The sequence below is a fragment of the Simochromis diagramma genome, unplaced genomic scaffold, assembly GCF_900408965.1.
Source record: "Simochromis diagramma unplaced genomic scaffold, fSimDia1.1 OVJJ01000822.1, whole genome shotgun sequence".
Lineage (NCBI taxonomy): Eukaryota > Metazoa > Chordata > Actinopteri > Cichliformes > Cichlidae > Simochromis > Simochromis diagramma.
In genome coordinates, this window is record NW_024387520.1 from 925,755 (window position 1) to 946,041 (window position 20,287).

The window sequence follows — 20,287 nt, forward strand, 5'->3', positions numbered from 1 at the left end:
ACTGTATAAAGAGCTGTAATTGCTGAACAATTTTAAACCCACAGACTTAAAACTTGAAGTCCAAACTTCAATCACATCTTGATTATTTGATTTTATAGCCACTGTGCTGATGTAAAGAGGCAAAACCACAAAAACTATGTCCATGTCCATCAAATTATGGACCTAACTGTACACATGAGCCTGTCTCTTATAAATTTCTAAATGCGTATGCAAACACATTTACCTATTCACTCAAACTGTAGTAGCATTTTCTCCATGACACACTCTCATCCTAATCTCTCTTACTATTTCACTTTCAGCCACAAACACATACACACATAGCCATTCGCAACTCTCCTTTGTCTTATTGTGCACACTGTAGTCATTAATAATACAAGACTCAGTGCAGACATCAACGAAGAGGTGGAGCTTTCAGACAGCTTGGCAGATATGAGGGCCCATAACAAAGCCCCTTGAAAGCATGTGTCAAGTATTAGTCATGTTCTAGATGTCTCTGGTTCTTAAAACAAAAATGTAAGTGTATTATTCAGGTTGTTGAAATTAGCTTAAATGGAAATGTTGCTGTTCCTAACATTTGTATAATCTATTTATTATGGAGGAATGTGTCATTAGAGGCTTTAGTAAAACAAGCACATTTGTAATAAATGTAGGTGATTATCGTCAGACAAGTATGTATAAATTAAAGAAAATACAACTATCATCAAAAAAGATCAGTTATCAGCTTATCCTTGAGTCCAAGTCAACATCGGTGCCAAATTATTTGTAGAAATTCCTTCCAGGCATTTTAAAGTTAACATGAACGTGTTCACAAAAGTAGAACAGATAACAGCCCCCCAAAACATGTCTCCAGCCACGGTTGTTGCAGCCATAATACACAAGAGTGCGTTTTCATCAAGAGTGTGATTAAGTTTAAGCTGCAGCACTGTGCTTGTGATGCTGACAGCCGAGCATCACAGAAATCGGATCGGTGAGCAAAACATCCCAAATCGTGTCAGACGCATCTAATAAGATACAATCTCCAGCAGAGTCAAAAAGATCAAATGTAACTTGATGAAATAATCATGATTTTTTTCATGATGAAGGAAGAGATGTAGGTCCCTTCGGGAAAACACTACCCAAGAGCTGCAGCAACGGACATTGAGGACACCTTCCTGGAATAGCAATTACAGCGTGTGTGGCTGATTTCAACAGCCTTTGACTCCTCCGAGCCCAGAGCGTTTTTGTGGTTGTAGTAAAATCTATATTAAAAGCTAATTTTGATTGCTGTGGTGCCACTGTACAGTGAACGCTTTAGATAATCTCATTAACCACATTGATACGCATAATCAATTCAGTGTGCCTTTTTAAATATGCAGGATTCTATTTTTTTGGTAGTTTTCAGAAAGAATGCTGAACTTATTAACTGCCAGCAGTCCATCACTTGGTTTTATAGATGAGGGCTGCTACCTCACTTAACTCCTGCTCCACCTGCGTCCTTCCTTTCACCCCTTTATGGAAGAACATAGCAGCCAGCAGAACCTACATTTCTTTTACACCCTCGTCCACTACATTTAACTTTTATTCTCCGGAGAGCTTTCATCACCGCTCCGTTATCCTACAACATTGTATGTCATTGCTGCTGCCACTGCGCTTTCTGAAAGATCCCTAATCAGGTTTCACAAGTGCTGCATATTTTATGCTGAAGGCTACGGTTGAATACAGAATGGACGGTGCATAACTGACCCAGATAGACAGAAACACTAGGAATTTGTTTGTGTTTAATTGAGCACTTTGGCATAAACTAAATCACGGCCTATAATTATAATACTTGATGCCCAACTTCCTGTAAGCGACAAAGTACAGTGTGTTCAGACTGTCATTATCAACACAAAGACTGTATAAGCGTCACAACACTGATAACAGAGTGCAAATGGATAAAATAATGACACAAACAGCTTCTCTATTCACTACGTGACCGACGTGTCACATGTAGCCCCTGAGCTTCACGCGCGCTTGAATGGCAGTAAAAAACATTACAAAAATGTAACACTTAGTAAACCCTCGCACAAAGAAATTACTCATAACGTGAGTCAGTAAAACCTGCTTATGTAACTGCAGCTCGTCCAACGGAGCTGCCTGTGGAGGCAAGTGTTTATTGGTTTAAAGGTCAAAACAGAGTGCACACACCCACTGGACTTATCGATTGTGTTATTTGTGTGTCGGATAAATGAAAAATACTTCAGAAATAAATTGTGAGGTTTATCAGCAGTTAGGAAAGATAATGACACTGAAATAAAATGCATCACACTGAGGAGATTTCACTGCAGGAATTGGGTGTATCGAGTGGCCATGAGGCAGATAAAAAATCACCACAATAAAAATCGATAAACATGACCTGCGATTATCAAACCGATTGAGATGTAAGCACAATCAGCAATATTGCAGGAGAAAATGGTGAAGACAGGGGCCATCTCTATAGAAACCGTGGCTCAGGGGGTTGGGAAGCGTATCTGTAACTGGAAGGTCGCCGGTTCGATCCCTGGACTCTCTGTCTTGGTTGTTGTGTCCTTGGGCAAGACACTTTACCCCTACTGCCTACTGGTGTGGCCAGAGGGGGCCGATGGCGCGATATGGCAGCCTCGCTTCTGTCAGTCTGCCCCAGGGCAGCTGTGGCTACAACTGTAGCTTGGCCTCCACCAGTGTGTGAATGTGAGAGTGAATGAATAGTGGCATCGTAAAGCGCTTTGGGTGCCTTGAAAAGCACTATATAAATCCAATCCATTATTATAAAGATGGCAGGCTTTAGTCAGTCTATTTGCAGTCTTTTCAACATATGCCATATGAATACCATCTATAAGATTTTGTTTATATACAGTAGCACCAAATCTCAACACCATTCACCTGAAGATGCTTTAAACTCTAAGGTAAAGACCCTTCAATAATTGAAACAACCTCAACAATCAGACAACCCCCTATGAGCAAGCATTTTGGCAAGAGTGGGAAGGAAAAACTCCCTTTTAACAAGAAGAAACCTCCATTAGGCTCAGGGCTGGGCAGAGGTGATTAATAAACTTTGGCTCGATTTTTAAAAAGTCAGCAGTAAGACAGATAAGAGATCATTAGTCAAACACTTTAATCGCATAATTACAGCAGCAATAAATCAATGAATAAATGAATACACTATAACCAATAACCTATAACAGGAATACTACACAACCATAAAAGAAAAATGTAGCCAACCATTCCCCAACCTTATAATCAGGAAGCTGAACTCACAGTCCATTGTTAGTCCGGGGTGCCAGTTTCAGTCATTATGCAAACATATTTTTGGGGAACTCTGAAGTCAGCTGGTACTGAAGAAGTCACTTGGATGACCGATGAGACGTTTCTCCCACTGAAAATGAAACTTCTGCTTGACCCATCGGCCTGTATTTGGGCTGCTAGTCTATTCTTTACATTATTTACGCTTCCACACCCTCTCAAACTTAAATCTGTCCTCATCACTCTGGCCCAGTCATTTCCTTCTCTACCTTCATCAGCCTCTGTCGCATGTGCTCTAAATCTCAGTGCTTTTCTATTATTCTTCCTTTCAGAACTTCATTAGAGCAACCCCCCTCCTAACCATCTACACTTCACCCTGGTCAGTTAGAGTTGAGTAACTAGTCCAAGTCACCACCTGCTTCATCTCTGCCACCATCAGTGTCTAGACTCCGATGGGGGGTGGGGGTCCTGTTCTTCTTCCTAACACTCTTGGGCTCCGCTCTGCTGTGTAGCTTTATTGGAGTCCAGGTTATATGTTCTGTTCCTTTAAATTATTAGTCCTTATTGAACTTTCTCCTATCACTTCAACAATTTTTCTTAGGTCATTATTCTATCCAAAAACACAAATTCATCTGCACAACTCTAAGATAGATTTTTTTTAGCCTTTAGTGTCCCATGGTTTTGCATAAGCACACCCTTAATTCAGCCTGATTGGAGTTTTTTTTTATGATCCTGTGGCGTCTCCCCCCCCGTTTTCCCCCAACAAAAATTTAATCCTCTGAATGTTTTCTGCCCTTTTACCCTCATACACTTGACTTAAGAAAAGTCTATCTATCTATCTATCTATCTATCTATCTATCTATCTATCTATCTATCTATCTATCTATCTATCTATCTATCTATCTATCTATCTATCTATCTATCTATCTATCTAATGGAAATAACAATCTTCAGGCTGAACAGTTTCCTCAGTACTTCGTACTTCTGCCTGTGCACTTTAGATGATGTCAGCTGCTTCAAAGTTGATGAGCTGCAGTTTCAGTGTTGACTATTCATTGAGTGTGATGGAGGCAAATCTGTCATTCCCAGCTGTATTGTTGTTTCTAATCTCTTGTGACAATTAAGTGGATCTTAGTGCTTCAAAACACGCCCTTAAAAACAGTCACAGTGGCTCTCTGACAAAAGTGTCATTGAAAGCTGTGGGTGATGCGGCACACGCTGACATCATTTTGACATCAGTATGAGTTTTTTTTCAGTTGCATGTGATGTTGGCAACTTACCTAAAGCTAATCTCTTCCATTCTTTTAGCAGCAATGTAAGGGTCTTCTTAAAGCGTAGCTTCAGTACATCATACGAAGCTTTGCAAACAGTCCAAAATGTTACACTGACTATTTTCGGTGGGACACAGTTGAACACAAAGAGGTTGAATGAGGGCCATGCATTAAAATGATCTGTCAAAGAATGGTCTTTCTTGAGATATGTGGGATGTTTTTTTTTTCTATCTGAATATTTCAGTGAATCATGGAGGGATCAAAAAAAGTTTCACAGCGGCTGAGCTTTTTTGTTGGGCTGTGTGCTATCTGGTCCATTTGTCAGATGGCGACATGAAAGAGAGCCATCAGAAGACGGTTACAATCGGAAAATTCTGTCTCCTCTTTCAGTTCCCCGCCAACGTATCCCCATGAGAGAGCGTTGATTTACACAATGAACCCATTATCATCTATTTACTTCAGTTTTCTGAAATCTGAGGGGGATATAAACCAGTGGTTGTCATACACACACAGACTTACAACGCAGTGACTGCTGCCTCATGATGTATGAGGGCTGTTGGCTGGCCTGGAGTTTTATCTCTTGCACCACGTGATTTATACCCCACTCCTGACCTCCAATGCATGTCTGTATATCCTTGAAAATAATAATAATAATAAAAAAGAAGAAATTCTTTGAATTAATCAAGCCACCAATCCTGAAATAACAGAGTCCGGGTTTTTTTGGCTACTGTCCCATACTGTCTGCTTGATTCATCGTGAGCAATACCACCACTGCACACTTGTCCATTGCTGAGTCACCATGAAGAAGAGTGTAATTGCAGGTGACAGGGCTACAGAAAACAACCTACCACTGAATTGATGCTGCTGAAATATGCAGAGTCATCTCTGTTGTGTCAGCACACCATCCCTTAAGGACAGACTAGCGTTAAAATTGCAGTAAGTGGTTCGCCCAAACAGCAGGTGTTGGAGCTACACAGGGACTACACAGTCTTTAACTAACCTCACAGATGAGACAAACCCACAGTAGTCATTCATTTAACTCTTAATCCCTCAGTTTGACACTCGTCTTTATTTCAGAAACAGGTAGACTGGAGACTTTAAAAATCCCTGTATATCTTCTATATTATACCCCATGTGGTCTCTGCATGTGGATATTTGTGTTCATACCCCTAAGGATCTGTGTAATGCACTTGCTTTAAGCCATTGATTTAACAGCAGCGACTGTCAGGGACAGAACAATAAAAGTGATTGAAGAGTGCAGTTTACACACAAAGAGATTTGTGGTTAAGCAGAATGGATGATCACCCCGATCGGACTTGAAATCCTATGTGGAGCAGGAACAGCTGAACATCTGGATGTGTGTTTGTGAAGGCCGATGCAGGAAGGATTAAAATCAGCATGCAAAGCAGGCAGACAACCCCCCGCCCACTCACACACACAAACACACCACCACCACTGTTACTGATGTTATTACCAGCTATATCTGTTTTTATTATTATTTTTCATGCTTCCAGTTGCTCTGATGAGCAGCAGGGAGTTATATACACTGCACTGAATTTATGTTATTTCTATTCTATTAGAGTTTCAAAAAACAAACAAACAAGAAAACAAAAGTCTTGAGCTCTCATGTCAGAACTTAACTTCCCCTCTGAAGTTAAAGGCTTCTGGTTGTGTGAGTTTTTGAGGTTTTCCTGTATGAACTTCAAAGGTTTGACCACAGATTTTCAGTAAATGTTGGGTGGGTTGGGTGAACTGAACACAGGACAAAAACTTCAGTTTTTTCCTCTAGAAGAAACCGATTGTGAGTTTTTGACGTGTGCTTAGGACTATGATCCTGTTTTAAAAGCTGTCCTGTTTTCATATTCAGCTTATCATTATTATTTATTTTTTTTCACATAGTGTGGCGTTTGCTTCTACATTTTTCTGGCATTAGTTGAATCAATTTTTATCCCATGCTGCTGGCTCCAAAACATGACCAACTTTCCTTGTGCTTAGCAGCTGACGCTGTGCTCTTTTCATTAAAATCTACATCCTACTCACAGCCAAAATTCAGTTTTATCTTCATCAGTTAACAGGATTTTTTTTCTTCTTAAAATGCATAAGACTTTTTTTAGCCTGGATAACTCCTCCATAAAGGTCTTATTGTGCAGACGTGGCTGCACAGTTGCCTTACTTGCCACCCTGATTCCTTGGTGTTCATACCTCAACATAACCTCAAAGGTTCATGCTATTTCTTGAGCTGAGGAAACATCTACCTGAAATCGTTTGTGTTTTGTGAGCATTTTGAGCGCCTAACAAACTGCTCAGGCTGCTAGGCAACATGTTGGAAGTTTATCAAGCTTTGGAAAGTGTTTGCTTTCCAAAACTTTGCTTTTCCAAGTTATGAAAATGTGCAAAGCAAAACAAAACGAGGCCTTAAAATTGCCTTTTGGAGAATCCTAAATAAGGATACCCAAACTTTTGGATGCTCGATCCATCGCAGAACATATAACCCACGCAGACCGCTTGCATGTGCAAACACTGCACCTGATCCTGAATGAAAATCGCATTTTTTATCAGCTTATCCGCAGGGGAGCGCATCGTCGCCGCGCTGAGTGGTCACCTGTGTGGCCCGGAAAGCTTGAGCGTCGGGAGGAGTGCGGGGACTGCTGCGCCTCTGTGTGCTCTGCTGTGTCTCTTTAAGTACAGCAGGCAGTGCTGTTGGTCCGCGTGGGAGCGCAGGGCACACGGTGCGGCGGCACTGCCTCTTCGCCGCGTCAAACAGCCCTCTTCTAATCGGACGGGCGACAGAAACGACAAGTCGACTCACCGCATGCGTTCGCTGTTTGACCCAAACAGATGACTGGAGCCACCGGAGCGAAGACCGGACTGTTTCAGAGGGGCTCGTCCATTGGTGAGGCCATTAACATTACTCCCTCTTTCTCCTCGGACTGAGAGCTGGAAGCGCGTAGCGGTTCATCTGCACTACAGCAGATTATTGAGCAGCACAGAGAGACTGTACGGGCTAATGGGATTGACAAACTAACATTAGCACTATAGGGCTTTTCTGAGAGTATGGTGCTCTTCATTTTTGGCCGAGTTATCGTGGATATGAATCATGTCTGAGCCCGAGGGGTGACCATCCATCCTGAGCTGAGTTGCGTCCTGTGAACTGCAACAACACCAAAGCTTGTGTTGAGAGCCTTATTCTGACTCATGTTCAAGGTAAGCCCGAAGACTACTCACACACACACACACACACACACAGGACACATATATATGTTTTTTTCCCTTTTCACTGCAGCAGCTCGAAATATGTCCTGCAAAAGCAGCGCTTGCTTGCTTGCTTAGTGTTGGTGTTGCAGAAGTCCTGATGTTCTCGCAGTGCAGCTGCTCTGGAATAGTGATTCAGACCAAAAACCACAGCTCAGAAATGGTTTTTGCAGAATTTGACTGTCACTTGTTGAAAAGACTGGCCATATGATTTGCTTATACTGAACCGCCGGTACTAAAAATATCCATTTGAACTAGATTTTCGAAGCTATTCTGCTCTTAACATAGTTGCAGACTAACCCAGTGCGGAAGTGAATGTTTTATATTTTTAATGCAACGTCTTCTGCTGTCTCCTCAGCGCAGTGGTCGCTAAAAATGCGTCAGTCTAACCAGGTGCCCGTCTGGTGGCCACAGTCAGAACCCCTTCAGCATTTGTGTGAAGATCCTGGCGTTTCATTAAAGCCCACCTGCTATTTTTTTTTTTTGAAGAGCTGCAAACCGAGACTCTGAAAAGAGGCCTGTATTCATAGCCGTTTATTTATTTGGTTTGGGAAACCATTTTAGTATTTTCAAGGATGTTTGTCTCTGTACCTGAGGTTATGTGGTTCTCTTAAAGTGCTTCTCTCAAGTGTTTTGCAGTGTACTGAATATTTTTTAGGTTTACCTCGGTTTGAAAACATTTCCACTGTCTTTTATAAAGTGTACAAGTGAGATTTTGCATCAAGAAACAATAAAATAATACAGTGTAAATGTGTAATTTATATTTAATCATTCATCCTCAGCATTACCAGAATATTATGCACATTGAGCGACCTCCAGTAACCCTTCTTGTTTCTGATGACCTTGGTGTTCACTGTATTGAGAAACTGCTCATTGTGGAGTGTGGAGGTGGGAGAAGAAGAGCGTAGTGGCTGTTAAGATGGATCACAATGCTCAAAAATCAATTGATGAATGGGACTAATTGGTCATGCTGGTGTTTCAGCACTTGTCATGGCAGTAAATAAAAAGCATAGAGCCTGACAGACCGCTTGTTATGGCACTCAGTTCATAGCTCCTGAATCTAGTCCAAGCTGAATTGATCAATACTGTGAACATCACTGTAAAATATTACCTAACCGTTTTCGATTTCACTTTATTTGAGCGGAAACCACTGGAAATCTGCGTTTCTGCTGCATTTGAATATTGTTGTGGTTTCATTTGTGCCAGGCAGGAACCTGCTGATGCTTGTTTAAAAATAAAATCGCATAGATTTTATTGTTGCTAACATTAGCTGTGCTCTCCCACGAGCTCAGTCCTCCCTCAGGCAGAAGTGAACAGACGTCAGGGAAACATGCTGATGGCTGAAATTCATATTTGTACAGCAGTCAAATAGATTCTGCTGCCGATGCAGTGAATCATCAGGGTCAAAGTCACCGCATTTTGTATCTCCAGGATCCTCTTGGTGACCATGAAGATGAAATCCTGAAAGAAAAAATGTTTTCTTTTTAACTCGATGCTGAATGTGAATGATTTTCACACACAGGATTAACTGTGAGAAACCTGAATGTGCTTACATATGAAGTCCTTTGTGTAGTGACTTGGTGACTGGCGGCAGAGGGAGAAGGCTTTGAATTCCTCCAGCGCTTATTTCTTCATCCTCTTGGCGACCTGTCGGGGACGTGCCATGGATCGCATCCAGTGGACGCAAGCTTTGAAGATCGCCAGAGGAATCACAGTTTGCGTGGTTGTGAAAGCCATTACAGTGACGTGAGGGTGGTGCAGCACCACTAGACTGGATGGTGCGCTCCTTCCTGATATATTACCGTCAAGAAAGGATGTCAAGATCCTCATTAGAGCGTGTACAAAAATAGCTTAGCATTAGATACTTGGCTGGTTTTCGACTGTTTATAGTGTCTGACGTTCAAACACACAGTAGTAGTTTCACAGTGAGTGGCATGGATGTGAATACCAAACACAACTAGCGCTGTCCCTTCATGTTTGTCAGTAACTGATTTTTTTCAGTTTCCTTGAAGAAAGAGTTGATTTTAGAAAGAGGATAATCTTTAAAACTGTGTTACGGCTGCACAGGCCGAAGGAGTGGGTCACCCTCGCCGTGTGCACATTTCAGCCAGATTTTCAGCTTATACCAGGATTATTCACAACGGCAGACTTCCTCTGTGAGACGTAGCCAGATAATGACAGCCTAGACAGGTGGTGAGGAAATACTGCGAGGCAGACATCAGACAAAGCTGGGAAACCCCGAAAGACTAATCTGTAAGTCAAGTGTGGGGGATTTTGTCCAAAGATATTAAATTTGCAGATGCACTTATCAGGCTCAAATAAACTGAGGAAGAAGAAGACAAGCAACCTCGATGTTAAAAAGGAAACATCTAGACGATATAGTCTACCACCTTCAAGTCGATCTGTTTTGTCTCTGTTCTGATGATCAGGTGAAAAAACCTTTCACAGTGCTCACAGTCAGTTTGCAGTGAGTGAATATAATGTAAAAGCCAATTATATTTTTGAACTCAGAGACCTGCTGTTCAGGCTTTTCTCTCAGACAGACACAGGCACCCTACTGAGGACATGTTTAATCCAACCGAGGCTAATATGAGGCCTCTGTTTGTATCTGTCTGAGTCACAGTGCAAGGTTATGTGCTTGCATGTCGTCGATCTCCTTACATCCTGGAAGACCGAGTGTGTTTTTAAACAGAGGCAAAGACATTCAGTGGGTAATTATTGCATACTTTTTATATCTTAATCAAGTGCACAGTGCATAATTATTCGAGCGCAGCTAAATATCAGTTGCAACCTTTTTTTGGTTTCTGGAACACGAACCATATTTCTTTTTTTTGCATGTTACTCTTAAGTTATTGTGGAAATTTAAAGTTCAAAGTTGAAATGCGACCGCCAACCTCTCGTGCAATCCAAAAGCAACACCTGCCGTCAAATTGCATTCACCCCGCGCTTAACCGTGCAATCAGGTCCTTTAGTTTTCTGAACACAGGGTGTATTTTCTCAGCAGATAATTGTAATTAAACAGATTTTTTGTTGGCTACATAGATTGGTACTCACCCAATGTGGAAAACACGCTCTTCTCTTCTAAAGCTTTGTCCTTGAACTGGAACTATCAAAACATTTACTGTTGTGTCAGGGTCTCGAACTCCTTGTTTGTTCTCTGTGCCATCAGGCTGCCTCGCAGCTGTCTGATTGCTAACGTCTAGTCAGATGGCGTGATGTTGTAGGTGTTTGAGAGGGAGGGTAAATAGAGTGTAAATTGGTTAAAATGGAAACAGATAAGGAGCAGACGATAAGGAGAAAAAGGTGACTTTAAAAGACACATTTTCTGTGGTCTACAGCTGACCTTGAGACTCTGCCTGTCGGTGGGATTAGTACATCACTACTGTAATTGTTCACCTTGAGTAGCAGACCTCCTTGTTCTTTCTTCAACTCGATCTCTGCTTCACAAGAAGCCTTTTGTTGGTGTTAAACTGCTGGGCTCTGTGTTTTATACCTGCTGCCCCAACAGAAGTCCAATCTGGCAACAGGAGAGGCTTTAAATGGGGGAAAAAATGTAGTTTACTAACTCCGCTTTTAGGAACCGGAGACCAAGACTGTCTGACCGCATGCCTGCGTGCAAGTCTCTGGGTAATGTTCTTGACCTTAACCAAAAAGCTGCCTTTTATAGTCCTAAATGAGTTTTTCACATAAAAGTTATTTATAGTCCGATTAAGGAAGCTGAGTAATGTGGGAGTTGAGATAACAAGACGTAATTTGTTTACAGTGTCGTTAAAGATATTGGCTACAAAGTATAATTTAATGACAGCAAAACACTGGGATTCTTTGATTAGTTTTATTAGGTCAATAAAGAAGATGTTCCTTCCATGTTCCAGCCCTGTGGTGCTCTCTCAGCATTGGGAACATAACTCCAAGCAGTGTTAGTCAGTCTGTAAAAACACATCCATCCACTTCCAGACTGCACCGTAAAGAATTAGACAAGCTTGTGCTTTAGAGAGGATGTCAGAAGATTTTGATAAACCCTGTCCCAACAATACTGCAGCACAGCAGCAGGAGCCCCGGTGTGATAAAGAATCTGAAGGAGTGGAGCCCCCTCCGGGTCTGTCAACTTGTGCAGTCAGTGTCAGCGCTGGCTTCAGATCTCCTTTCAGCATGCTGCTCCCTAATTGGGCCGTCACACTTGCTAGAGAAATTTGTCAGGTTGCTGTAAAATGAACTACTTGGGCAAATCAAAATGTGCATCATTTTGTTCCTCCCCAAACCACTCATCTGCCCGTGAAATAACAGGATACTCGGGTTTTTAAATGGATAAACTACTTTCACTCATTTCCTGTTGGGAGTGTGTCATTAAAGGGTAAATACTTGCACTTTTTTTTTTACCACAGTTGTTTGCTCAGTAATTGCATCTCCTGGGATCTCATCTGAAAGATGTGCATCGGTAACCAAGCTGCGCCTATTTATACACGGCACGCCTAAAGTAGGGGCTTATTATTCTTACACTCAGCCTTACATGTTGTTCCATTAATTTCCAGCAGCAAGCAGGATAAGCGGCTAAGTCTATCCCCTTATCGGCTACTTTTCTGAATCTGGCAGTGAGCAGAGCGCGCACACATGAACTCCTCCTCTGTGCTAATGTTCTCCATCTGTCAGTAATGCTGCTCAGGTTGGATGAGATGTTGGGAGCTATCACACGCAGTGACTGCACCACGCCTGGTCAAGCACGAGCCCATCGCCACGCCATGTCAACCCTCATCACCTCCCCTCTCTCGGTGATGGTGCAGATGTTTCCCAGGTTGCTCGGGGGTGGTAGGATGACTCAGCTCGAGTTTTCACTCGGTGCCTCACCGACTCCCAGTTCAGCCCCTCTCCTCAGTCAACTGGCAACTTAAACGCGATCTGGCTGCACTCAGACTCGGCTCAAAACACATTATTTTCAGTGTCAGGCTCTCGACTCTAGTGGTTCCCGGCCTCTTGAAGAAATTACTTTATGCAGTTATTCTGTGTTATTTCGTTAAGAAAACACTTGCCCTCGTGAATCCACACAAAACATCCTGGAATTGTTCAAGAAGCTCTCCTTTCGTACTGTGACACTTCAGCTATTTATCCACAACTTTCAGCTGTTTATTTAGACTTCTCTGCTTGCATGCTAAGTAGTTTGCAGCATATGGGAATTCTGTTGTGTCATCTGCACAATTACTACTTAAATATGCTACAGATCAGGCTCTAATCAGTTCCTGCAGTCTCTTGTTTATTTGTTTTTGACCTAACACAGTATGAATGCATTATCACGTCTATTCTTTTAGAGATATCATCTCCACAACATTTCCCACATGCAGAGCAGTAAATGCAGAAACCATGAGAAGTAACCCAGCCTGGAAATGACTGCTCGAATGTTCAGCACTCTCCTGGATTAACTACAGGGCCTTTTAGAGGGGCTAATCGCTCTCTGTTTATTCCAGACCTTAAAGAATTCATAATCCAAAGTACTCCATGATAAATCTTCGCCTCTGTGTTTTTTGTGTTTGTTTTGTTTTTGCTGTGTTCACAGCTTAGTCCGCAGACTTCAGTGGGTCTATTTCTTCTAATGCACAGTCCCTTAGGGAGGTGGAGATAAAAACCAAAGCTCTTTGCACCACAAGAAGGAGAAGGAAGTGAGTAAATGTGTATTTGGGGCCCAGGTGAACGGAGAATTTAAATAAATGCAACTGCATGTTTGAAATGTGAGAATTTCCTTGGGAAAATTACTGAGCACCTCACTGTCGTCACGCAGTTGCTTCATAGACTTCCGTTTCTGTATCTCACATACTCAGTTGTAAACACAGGCAGCTCTCTTCTTTCTTCCTTTGCTTTAGAGATGTTGTTCCATGTTGCATCAGAGCAACAGTGAAGCACTACTCTATGTGCACATCATATTTTATTCATACAGGCTGCAGCACTGAGGCACGCTCCTTTCTGCGAGCCCAAAGCAAGCAGCTGTCAGAAATCCCCAGATACTGTAGCCATTTCTACGTCTACCGTAGCATAAGCCATTGGGAAAAACAAGAATCTCTAAGATATACTGGTCAGAGTGAAATTCATGAGACAGCGGGAGAAGATGGGTCTGACGAGCCCCTACCAACCTCATTTTAAATGAACCTGCTTCTGTTTCAACCCTCGAAGCAGAAGGGCTGTGTGCATGGGAGATACCAGCTTCTATCTTTTTTATTAGTCTCAAACAACACTTACATAACAATGCAATAGGATACCACTGCCCTGAAATGCTCTGTCACTTTCAATAATACACAGTGCATCTTGTTATCAGAACAATACAACCCTGCACCACTGCGTCAGCATTTCTCAAACTTCCAAAGGTGCCATACAAGCGTCCTTTCATTTTTTTCCTCTGTTTGTCCAGTATTATCATGCATAACTTGCTTACTTTGAATCTATTTATTTGAAACACATACATCTATTATGATTATATTTTGGTTTTTTATAAATATTTTTTTCCATATTTTTGTTTGAGGGATATGTGAAGATTCATAATTACAGCATCCACAGGAAGTGATCTTCTTTTTATTTCCCAGGCCACTCCTTTCCGGCCAAACAGTGTTTGGCATTTTGTCAGTATGCAGCAAAACCAAGATATCTGCAGATTTAAGTCAGATGGATTCTTTTCAGCTTTACTTAGTTTGGTTTCCATTGTGTTAGTTCCTGTTTCTGTTATTTAGAAACCAGGAGACCTGATTTTGACTTGGTTTGTTTTAAATTTTGCACTTTGTACTTATTTATTTTCTTCATGGTTTTCTAAAGACAAACCCCGTTATTGCATTACATATATTCTTTGGGTTAATGCTGAAGTAAGATGTGAAAACTCAAAGTGGGACAAAGCATCAACAACGCTTTTTCTTGCCAAAAATCAGTTTTGCAAGCATGCAAAACAAATTCCTGCATAATTTATTTTTGGTTTCTTGGAGTTATTTCTCGTGGCTTATACCAGATTATTGTGAAAGCATTGTTTTGTGACTTACATTAACATTCTTAGCTGAAGCAAAGATTTATAATTGGAAATATAAAAATATGGGTGTTGGGGAGACAGCAGACTCTTAAATCCCTGCTGCCAATTTAGCAAAACGAATAAACCTCAACTCCTGTGAACCTGACCTCAACCTAAATCTTCACATAATTACCAAGTTGTCACCTTAAAATTTAAATAATTTATGTTATGGTAATTTTGTTGCACATCAAAATAGTGTGGCACAACACTGCATTACCACACACAGACACAGACATGCACACACAAAGTGTAAGCTTTCTCTTTCTCTTCCTTTTCTTCAAAGGATTTGATTTTCAAAACAAAGCAGAATTTAGAGAAGGCAGATAGTCCTTGTCCTAAATTCTGTTCAATATTCTGCCAAATTACATTAAAGAAAAAGAAACTAATGAAAAGTTCTTAAGTAAAGGAAGTGCATATCTTAACATACTCCTACACAAAACCCACTTACGGTAGTTCCCCCCAGTCTTAAAATACGTGTGAATTTGACATGCACATTATTGCTGTGGTTATTATCAGTGTTCAGTCATGGGAATATTGAACTGACGGGACCGACAGCGAGGACATCAGAACATCAGCAACTTATCAACAACACCATCATTTGAATAAAAATAGAACGTAAAAGCAGCGAGGCCTCTAACAATCTTCATATCTAATTGGAAAAGATATGTTGACAGTAGGCCTCTGGTGCTGCTCGACCTTTTGCACGCAGATTTGCGCGATGCTGATGAGGCGCGCGGTTCACTACACATTTTGCGAGGCGTGCTTACAGAGCATCCTATTATATGTACGCTCTTCATGTTCCTCCGATGAATGCATCCAGACCACTGCACCCAGCTCACTGCCCTGCGTAATTGTTCACACCGAACAGCTCATCAAAAACTGCTAAACAGCTTGTGTACAACAGCGCTCCACGACAGATGAGCAGACTGTTGTCATGCTATCCTTTCATTATCTTTTTTGTAAAGTAAAATAAAGTCAGTCGGTACGAGGCTGCTGTTATGTTCAGTGCAGATAAGTTGCTGTTTTGACACTCCACCAGTATGGGTGTCAGTTACTTGAGATTCTGCTGTGGGTTGTTTGTGTAGGTGGTAAATGCAATATAGACTTCTGCAATACTAGCGGCAGGAGAACATTTCTCCAGTGAAGTGAGAAAATAATTTTCAGTCATGATTCAAAACATATGCTTTGGCTGCATAAGCTTCTGCTCTGCTGGGGCTGCGGTCTGTGCAAACACTGTAAATTGAAAACATTGATGTTTTTTTTCGTGGTTTATTTCAACATATATAACTACTCAACTGTCACTGCAATCTCATAAGGAACTTAGCTCAAGATGTTTGCTGTTTAACTTTTTAGAATTGCAAAACGGATCATTTCATCCGCTTTCTGGGAAAACGTATGCTTTTATGTAGTGGACTCCAGCTGAGTGCTTACAAAAGATTTTGAGGTACGTTTTGCATTTATTTGCTTCTCCTCCGCTATATATTTCCCAGAAAATGTCACACTTTTTACTTTACTAACTGGCACCTATTTAGGTTCAGATTTCATAGATAAGGTATATTATTAACAAATGCAATATAATGTATTTCTGCAGACACTGCAGATTAGCTTCTACATTAATCAGATGGAAGGGTGAAATGTAGCAAATAACAATGCAATAATATCACATTCATCATATATATTTTGTGTGATGATACTTGGAGAAATAGGAATGAGGGACGTTTCACATGCATTGAAATGTTAGGCAACAGACATGCTGGTGTAGTTTTTGCTCGCGCCGAAGAGAATGAGAATTTTCTTTAAATCTAAAAAGCACATAAAGTGACAGAATGAAGTGGAAAAATACCACATACTCGAGTCTTTTACAGAATCCTGTTGTTTGTTGAGCTTCATGCTGAGACAGCAGCTTGCAGTTTCAAGATTTTATATCTGCTGAAGTCATCCCAGCATGTGGTGCCATGGACAGGATCACCTTTTATAGTCCACACAGCTTGCTGAGTAACCTCTTTAATCATGTTGGGAGTGTTCCAGACATATGTAGCACTCAAACGTCAAAGTCTTAATTTATTTAAAAAAAAAACTCTAATCAATAAATTTGAAATGATTTCTTTAAGTGACAGCAGTTTCAGCTGCGTAGGGTTTAGACCACTGTGATTCCTCACAGGAACCAGAAAATACTTCAGAATACAGGAAGTGAGATTTTGTTAATACCTATGGCGTAAAAACAAAAGTGTCTTCAGAGCGTTTGAAACCCACGTTAATGATTGTTTCGTTTAACGAGTATTTCCTGTCTGCTCTATTGTTCATTGTATTTGCGTAACAATAACAACAGTGTTCCTTTCATTTTCCCCTTGCTGTGGGAGGTGAGAGTGAAGAGCTGCAGAACAACAGTGCTGGAGGATCCAGCTCTTTGCTTAAAGACACTTCAGCAGAGTGGCTGCTCGTTGACATGGGAGCTTGAATGCGTGTCATACAGTGGAGGGTCTGTCTCCCCTCCTGCTGCACCACCAAGCACTCGACTGTTTTTCTGTTCTTACTCTGCCTAGCGGTCCAGAAGGAGCTGTGTGATACACAAGGACAGTTGTGTCAACATCTTCCTCGGGGAATAAGTTAAGCCGTACTCCATGAGTACGAGAGGATGCAGTTCGGATCATTACAAACGAAAGATGCTTCCTTTTGGTGTTTTCAGCACGAAAAGCGGTCAAACCTCTGATCTGCAGTAGTGATTCTGCTAAAAAAAAAAATAGAGTAATGCATATTTGCACTTGTAAAGGGATAATTCAGCTTTTTTTCTCATCTGTCAAATTTCTTTCATTTTTTTGTGGTCACTCGTGGGCAATAACATGTAAAAACATCTCCTGGCCAACCCAAGCCGGCACGGAAAACACGATGGCGAGCATATGCTTAGATGCACACGAGCTTAGATAACCACAAGCTTGCGTTGGCAGTTGTTTTATTCTGTCCGCTTAGTGAATGCAAATCCAATAGTCACTGTTCTTCCAGCTCTGTTTTTGGTAGTCCATTTATATGCTATAACTAATTGCTGCCAAAAACATGTGGGACTGAGGATCCAGAGCTCTCATCTCTTCTGAAACCCCGCATTTTATACACCCTCCACTCTTTCTGACCTCCTCCCAATGACTTATGTAGAGGTCTTTTTTTGCGAGATACAACTAAACTGCTAAGCCGATTCTAAGTAAGTCCCCTTTGTTGTTTCTACATTAAGTGGTCTTTAAATCAGAGATGAGCTCTAGCACTGCCGTTTCACTCAGCAAGAGGGAATAGCAGAAAACCGAATTGTGTTTGATCAACTGTCTTGGCAAAGACGGTGGATTATGTGCATCATGGACGAGTGCAGTGCTAACACTAACACAACATTTTATTTTGATAAATAAGTAACGAAGGCCTCTAAACCTTTCATGTTAGAACTCAGTGGACCACATAAACCCCACTTTGATCTTAAGTGGGCCGAACCAAACCCACATTTCTGTCAGTGTGTCAGATGTTTAATTACATATTTAATCCCATTTAATATAAGACAAAGAAGAATAAAAAATAAAATAAAAAATGGTCATGTAGTAAATGCAGCACAAATAAATAAATTTGTAAAATTACAGAAAAAGTTCTGGCAGCTCATTGCCCAGAAAATCTCCTTTTTCCCCCTTTGTGGACCCACTTTATTTCTATAATTTCTATGGTAGATAGTGAAAATAACAGGAACTTTCATGGTTTTTATTTGTAATTGTTTAGCAGGAAATGATGCCCTTCATCACATTTTCCAAAGGTTACTAGTGGGCCGGATTGGGGTCTTTGCCAGGCTTATTCTGGTCCCTGGCCTTGTTTTTCACACTCCTGAGTGATGCTAGTGTTGTTTTCTGGCACTAAGCAGAGAATACAATTTAGCAGATTATTTATGCTCATTTCCCCTCAAAGTATAATTTTCCCAAACAAAAAAGAATTAAAGCTTTGAGCAGAGATGACGTGGTCCTCACTCTTTTATCCATATCGATGGCGCATTTCATGCTTTCAAGCGGAAGTCTGGACGGAATCTTGATTAAGGACATCAACAGTATAACCATGTGTCCTGGAATCTAACTGGCTGCTGCGTAAACTTGTTACTTATCACTTCCTGTGCCCACTAGGCGGCATTAGCCTAGCCATGCTAATATGTTTCCCACAAACAATGATGGTAACAGTGGGCACTAAATGAAGAGTACTCAAAAATCCAGCTCACAAATAGTAAACAGATTCCCATAAATATTAATATGTTTGATAATGAGTGATACCAAATACAGATCAGGCAAATGCACGTTCATGAGTGCTGCAGCACTGCACTTTTCTAAAGTCTAAGCTCTTGCCTTGTTCTCTCTTAATAAATAACTACATTTTCTCTAGCGAATCAGTCTTGTGCTTTTAGATTAATTGTTGACTGTTGAAACTTTCCATTTTTCCACACGACTTTTCCCCTCCTTACCTCCAACACTCCTCCTCCTCCTCCTCTTCTTCCTCCTCACCAACTAAACATTTACTGAAAACCCTCCGCAATCCCCTCCTTAAGCGTATTCAAGCAGAGAGCGCTGAGATTCACAGCAGAGCTGAGCTTTGAGAATTCACTTTTAATTAAAGCAGAGATCCTGTGTGCTTAGTGAAGGTGCGAGAAGAGAAGTGGGGCAAAAAAACCAAAAAACCAAGCTCTTTTCCTTTTTTGAGAAAAAGCTGCAGATACTCTGTAAGGTCCTGAATGAGGAGCTTTGTTAAGGTTGGATAGTGGAAGACATCATTTGATCTCCCATTGACAGCGCCTTCCCGCTGCAGAATAATTACTTCTTTTATGAAGCCATTAAAGAGAACCAATTCAAGTGATTGTTTCTCAAATGCCCGTCTATGTGGCCAACTGGGATCTGGGTGCTGCAGCTAGCGAGGGTGAGTCAGAAAGTCACACAGCAGGCATCTGGGATGTTTATCTCTGTTAGGAGCTTGCTGACACATTAATACCAGAACTGTCATTCGGTTGGCATCAAAAACATTTCCAGCTGTTCTCTCCCGAAATAGAGTCAAACAACTTACTTTTTCTTATTTCATTATTTTCTCCATTCTTTTAAATATACAGAAAATTTTGTGCTAATCCGGATTTTGGCTTTTTGCTCGTTCCTAATTGAACTCTGCTGCTTTGTGTCCGCAGTCACAATAGAGCTATTATTCTATCACTTCCACTTTGCTTTCACTGTATAAGTTGCTTATCACTCTGCTCTGGTGGAAATGTTCATGATCATCAGTGACTCTATTAAAGCTCTGCAGCTTAATGCTACTGTGGGCTAGTCAAAGGAGAGGATTACATTATTTTTAGACCCTTTAATTTACCTCTTCTTTTTCTGAGTAAAAGTCACCACTGAGCTTAATGGACCTGGAGTTTTATCAGGATTACAATGATGCCTTTTCCCTGCCATCCTGGGCTTAATTTTTAAGCTTTTGGGGGGGTTGTTCTTTGTTTTCC

General features: G+C 41.1%; 1 protein-coding gene across 2 annotated transcripts in view; it reads left to right on the top strand.

Annotated features, from left to right (window-relative positions):
- Nucleotides 1–7,216: 7,216 nt before the first annotated feature.
- wscd2 (WSC domain containing 2) overlaps nt 7,217–20,287 on the top strand; it is a 41,251-nt gene continuing 28,180 nt past the window's right edge. Inside the window, exons 1-2 of one of the 2 annotated variants that reach the window (XM_040019267.1) lie at nt 7,217–7,715; nt 16,150–16,240. The gene's annotated coding sequence lies outside the window, so the exon portion shown is untranslated. The remainder of the gene's footprint in view (nt 7,716–16,149; nt 16,241–20,287) is intronic. The other variant, XM_040019266.1, reaches the window with a different exon arrangement.